Raw genomic sequence first — 6,359 nt, 5'->3', positions numbered from 1 at the left:
ACTCTTCCCCCTCCTTCCCTCCTCTCCTCTCTTTTTTCTTTGTTGAAGGTTAATTATTTTCATTGAGGAAAGCTGCCATGATACACTTCACTTATTTGTTGTCTTCTGTTAACGACATGCAAGCTATTTTAGGAACGCAACAAAAGGTGGCAGCTGCTATTTATAAAATAAGAAGCGGTCTGAATTCCCCTGTGGGTCATGTGCCCATCCATTTTCCTTTTTTGTTTCAAAGAGGTTTTTCCTACAAGCCTGTGTGATTTCCTTTTTTTCCTACGACACCACCCACCCAATTCACTACACCAGTCATTAAGGATTTTCCTTTTATTTTTGCCTTGGCTTTAATTTTCTATTTGATTTAGATTTCTCCCCTATTCCTCCTTTCCTCACATAAAAAGCAGGAGAAAGAGAAAAAACCCACTAAGCTATGTAAATGTCTTTTTATGAATTGGGCCTCTTGAGATGAGAGCTTCATTACTAAGGAAAAATGAACCTTCTGCCCGTGTGATTTGGTAATGGAAATGTGCCATTTTATAAAGTCTTAAGCATGTAAAAAATCACATAATATATAAACTGTTTAATCTTATAGTCACTTGCTATTGAAGAATAGAAGGCATGGACAATTGCAGTAAGTTACTAAAAGCAATAATAGCTTTATTTTTAGTGCTGATGAATTGAATTAAGTTTGGGTCAGCTCATAAGTATGCAAAATGTCCACACATATGTATGTAGGAGTTGTGGTTCATATGCACACTCTTGAGCAATTCTATTAGATCAATGCACAGATTCATAACTTTAGGACCTCATAGTAATGAGATTCATTATTTCAGGTCTCTAAAGAACTTGTGCACTTAGCCCCCTGACACTTCTCCTTCCCTACCCCCATCTCACCTCACTTCTTCCAGGGTTATAATTTTAAAGATAGTCACATCTTGTGTTCCTTTAAAAACATCTATTGATTCTCCATTATGCACAGAATGGGCTCCAAAACCCCTTAGTGTGGCCGAAAAAACTCTAATACACCACCCCAATCTATCTCTTACCTTCATCTCCTGCTCCTGTATCCAATACACATTTTATTCCAGCTGTGGCAAACTTCTTTCTCTTCTTTGAAGACGCTGTGGACCCTTCTGTGCCTTTGACCCTCTGAACAACAAGTTCCCATTTCCTCTTGACATGCCCTCACACTTCCTTCTATGACACGATAAATGTGAAAAGGACTAGCAGAGGGCTTGGTGCAGAGCAAGGGCTTAGTAAATACACATTGAGTGAACGAATAGACAACTGCGTTTGCAAATTCAAAGGAAGATCTTTGTTTTCTAAATGGGTTATGTTATGGTTGTTTATAAGTCAGCTGACCCCAGCATGACTAATATTGTAATATTGTGTAATACTGATTTTATACGAAAGCAGATATATTCTTTGCTTCCTTAAAAGCTCCCAGAGGCAAAAGGGGACCCTTCTTTCTTGATAATCCTCATAGTAATTATTTCCCAGGAGGCTACTGCTGTCAGCCTGGGGGAGCAGAAACACTGGGGAAGGGAGAGGAATGGAAGTTTGGGCAGGAAAGTTGATATTCAGGAGTGAGGCTTTGGGGGGCAGAGGCCTGGAATGGTAGAGGTTCTGACAGAGGTTTGTATCTAGTTTTCTAGAGCTGCCATAACGAAGTACCACAGATGGGGTGGCTTAATTATGAGAAATTTACTTTCTTACAATTCTGGAAGCTAGAAGCCTGAAATCAAGGTGTTGGCAGGGTTTTTTCTTTTAGGGTCTCTCTCCTTGTCTTGTAGATAGTCATCTTCTAAGTGTCTTCACATCTCCCCTCTGTGTGTGTCTGTGCCCTAATTTCCTCATATTACAAGAATGCCAGTCAGATTGGATTAGGGCCCACCCAAATGACCTTATTTTAGTGTAATTATCTCTTTAAAGATCCTGTTATCAAACACAGTCACATTCTGAGGTACTGGGGGTTAGAACTTCAGCATATAAATTTTGGGGAGGACACAATTCAGCCCATGACAAGGTGGTAGTGGGGATAGCAGTGGACAGCATTGGGTGTCCACAGGAGCCCCCGGAGGGCAGGGGTTATGCCTTACCTCAGCATTCCCCACAGTACCTACCTCCTGGTGTTTTGGAACATGTTTTGGAACTGAGTGACAGTCTCCACTTAGCAGTGAACTAAGATTCTGATTATTTCCTTTCAACATGTATTGATACATAAGCTTTCCCTGGCAGCCTTTTTTCATGTGATTTATGTTGACATTCTCATTTAAATAATTGCTGAGAATACTGACTATTCACAAGGAGTGAAGCCTTCTCTTGTGTGGCCCTCCTGTGAGTTGAGCAAAGGACCATGACTTTTAGGTAGGTTTACTTAGCTAATTTTAAATCCACCTAACTATATTGCCATGCAGGCCACATTTCTCTGCAAAGATGTTCCGTTTACATGTTTATTTCACTAAAGGTCTCCATGAAATTTTCATTTCCATGTTTATGGTCAACCTGATTCCTAAAAAAAATTCCTGTAAGACTTTGGTGGGGGTCTTACAATGCAGACACAGTACGTCTCTAGTTTCATCTCCACTTACCCCTTCCATGACCTTGTTGCAAATGCAAGTACTGTGGCTCTGGCTTGTCTGACTTGTTCTCAGGGAACCATGCCGGTGCCTCGTAATTGCCATTCTCTAGTGTCCACAAGCCACATTTTAAGTAATCCTTCTGGAACACTGACATCTACTTCCCTGGTCTGCAGCTCCCTGATGACACACGAACATCTATGTTGAATAGACAAGTAGGGCTAAAATGTAGAGGTCTACACAGCTGCCCCCTGGGCAGTGGGATTAGCTGGAGTCATACTAGAAATTGTGCCAGGACAGCTCAGATCTGAGACAGATGACTCATGTGGTCACAGTCTTGCTATTTATTATTCTTCTGACATTATATTACATATTTATGTATATATTTATATGTACTCTCACTCTAGAAGCCAAACTCCCTGAGGGCAAGAACTTTGCCTGTCTGGTTTGCTGCTCTATTGCTAGCAATCAGATTAAGTTCCTGATACTAAGCAAGTCACTTAGATACTTTGAAGCTAAAATTGCTCATAGTCAAATGATAATACCAATATTTGTTCGGCCTAACCTCAGGGTCATTGAGAACATCTAATGAGATGTAAAGGCAATCTATAAACTGTAAAGTGGCTTGTAAAGATAAGGTAGGCAGCTATATGAGTATGTGGTTTTGACTGACAGGAAACAAGATAAGGAGACATATATAATAAAGATCTTTAACGTCACACAAGGTGTTCAGACTTGATGAAGTACAGATCAAAACTTTAAAGGAATCAATTCACGTCCTGGGTTGCCAGCTCACAACTCAGCTTTTTTTTTTTTTTTTTTTAACAAATGTTGAATTTGATTAGAGAAATCTAAAATAAAATAGCTCTAGCTATATTTGAAAGCACAAATTGTTGAATTTGCAGGTGGCCTATGAACCCATCTTCTCTTGTTAATAAACTCTTTCAAAGGTGGGTCTTCCCTCTCAGATGAGTCCGTTTATAATACCCTTAGGTGAAACTTGAAAGGTTGCTGAGAATTCCTTGAAGCTCTTTGTTTAAATAATCACATGAAAATATCCCTCTTAAACTCCTCTGTCAGCAAACAATTGCCACAAAGAAGAATGAATTTTATACCTTTTGGGAGTCCATTAATTTACTTTCAGTGGCATTAAGTAATGAGGACTCTTATAGGCAAGGTCACAGTTCCATTATATATCAAACTATCCTTTCTCATGTATGATACATGAAGCACATTTCTTGCTCAGGGCAAAATGTTTTACTAAAATTATTTCCTTTGTTCTTTTGTGTAGATTGTCCTTTGTGACAATAAAGATCGTCTGCGTGACATATCTCTTTAGGACAGCCATTGTATAATTATACTAATAGAGCTTAATCTAATGCTACATTAATTTTCTTCCATTATTTTCTCCAGGAAGGATACCACTATTGTTTACATGACAATGAAATTTCTTTCTTTCTTTTTTTTCTTTTAACTGTGGGAGATTGATATTAAGGGCAGTGGAGGACATACATTTCAGGGTATGGGGAGTCCTTTCTTAGTCCTCTGGGTACAGAGAATCCCTGATAGTTAAGAGCAAACAGACCAATCTTTGTATTCTACCTCTCCACCTCACTGCCATGATTCTATTATTCAGCCATTCTTGATGAAAGGGAAAAAAACACATCCTTCAGCAAACAGGAGTATATGGCCGGGTTGTCTGACATCAGAGCAATCCCCTCTGTCACTTGGACTTGGGTTTTTACAGGCGTTCATCCAGACTACTGTAAAAGCCTCTCAGTCGGTCTCCTTGCTTGTCTCTGCTCACTTGAATCCATCCTCCCCTCTGTTGTCTGAGAGATCTTCCTAAAATACCAATCTGATTATGTCATCCATTCTTTACTCCCGTTAAAGTTCCCCAACTGCTTAGTGTGACATATAAAGTTCTCTATACCCTATCTTCAGAGTGGCTTTCCAAACTTGACCCTCCTCCCATGCTGCTAGCATTCCCAGATGCCCATAGGGACAGCCCAAATGTACTTCCTCTCTGAAAGTCCTGTGTTGACAGTTAAAATGTTATACAAAGTGAGGTAATACTGTTGTCTTTCAAGGCAGTGATGCCACTTTTGGTATGAGCTAGGTCCCTAGAGAGCAATTATGTTAAATTCACTTTCTAATAATATGAATGACTTAAGGAGTGAAAAATAATCCGTCTTTAATTTGTACTTTGTGAAACTTACAATGAGGTTCATGGTAGCTCTAAGTCAGAAAGAAATCACTTGGAGATGAGATCAGCAATGTCTTCATGTTTCAGGAGGTGGCAGCTTAAGAATTAATAAAGAAACTGACATCATCTAGAAAATATTAGGGGGAATTTTCTTGAAGTCAAGTGTGGTGGGGTGATTAAGAGCATGGGAGCTGAATTTACAATGTCTTAGATTCACACAGAACACTCATTTATATGTGTAAGGTAACGTATTACAGTAATGACTCTCAAGGGATCATGCCTCTTGTGTGCAAAGCCTTGTTGAGTTCTATCCCATATTGACCCTAGGCTTGGAACATCAGCAATGTGACATAAAAAGAGGTTTGAAGACTGCTTACTCATTGAGGCTTTCCTTTTGTGGCTGCTCACTGAGAACCCTTTTGTTACTAAGTGAAGAAGTCTGGGCTAGCCTCCTTGAAGATGAGAGACCACATGCACCACATGGAGAGAGGCCCTGATGTCCCAGCCCTCCTAGATATATATATAAGTGAGCCCAGCCAACACTGCACAGGGCAGAGGTGAACCATCTCAGCGGAGCCCAGCCCAAATCACTGACCCAAAGAACTGGGAACAAATAATTACTGTTTTTAAACCACTGTATTTTGAGGTGGTGTTATCCACAGTAATACCTACCTGATATGCTGGAAGACCAAGTTACTTTTTTTTTTTCTTGTGGATTTGTTTTTATTTTTATTGGGCTATAGGGGATGGGTTGGGAAATATCTCTGCAAGTTATGCCCCACTAGGGACATGTCCATTCTGATTTTCCTGGGACAGCTTTTGGAGCTTTTTTTTTTTTCTTGGAGCTGCTGCTCTTGCTGGCAGCAGCCTCTTCAGGTCCTCTGCTGAGTGGCTCCTCCTTGGAAGAGAATTTCCTTTTTCTTGGAGACACTCTTGTTTCCTGACTCTTCAGGGTCACTAACTGGTTCCCCTTTGGGGAAAGATTCTTCCTCTTGGGAAGACTTCCACTGCCAGCTGTCTCTTCAGTATCACTACTAACCAGATCCTCCTTGGAAAAAGGTTTCTTTTTCTTGGGTTTGGAGAAGGAGACAGATGGGTTTTCCATTCTCCTGAAGAGCCTCCTGGGGCTTCTACTGCTTCTTCTTTTTGGGTCTTTTCATCTGTCTCCTGACATTCCTCCGGAGTACTACTGCTGTTTTCTGAAGAAGCCAGGGCAGCTGCAGCCAGCTGTTTCTTTTCCTTCTTCAAGTGTTTCTTCTCCTGTTTCTCCAGCTTCCTAGTAATCTCAGCAGCTGCTTCCTCTGCCTGAAACATTGCCTCCTTCATGACATCCAGATTCTTTCATGGAATCTCTCCAGTCTTATAGAAGGATAGTCACAAGCAGTGTCTGCTTGTACACTACAGAAGCAGAGTAGAGTGGTTGCAACAGAGGCTGTATAGTCCACAAAGCTTAAAATATTTAGTGTCTGGTTCTTTACAGAAAAAGATGGCTAACCCCTGATATAGAGCTCTGTAAGTTCATAATACCTCGGGAGGACAATGTAATGCTGTTAGAGGGAGATGGAAGGATCTGTCTGAGG

General features: G+C 40.5%; 1 pseudogene; it reads right to left on the bottom strand.

The window, feature by feature from the left end:
- Nucleotides 1-5,560: 5,560 nt before the first annotated feature.
- LOC132490500 (nucleolar protein 56-like) lies at nt 5,561-6,105 on the bottom strand (annotated as a pseudogene).
- Between the last annotated feature and the right edge of the window lie 254 nt (nt 6,106-6,359).

Source organism: Mesoplodon densirostris, chromosome 5 (genome assembly GCF_025265405.1).
Source record: "Mesoplodon densirostris isolate mMesDen1 chromosome 5, mMesDen1 primary haplotype, whole genome shotgun sequence".
NCBI lineage: Eukaryota > Metazoa > Chordata > Mammalia > Artiodactyla > Ziphiidae > Mesoplodon > Mesoplodon densirostris.
This window is presented reverse-complemented; position numbering and strand designations above follow the sequence as displayed.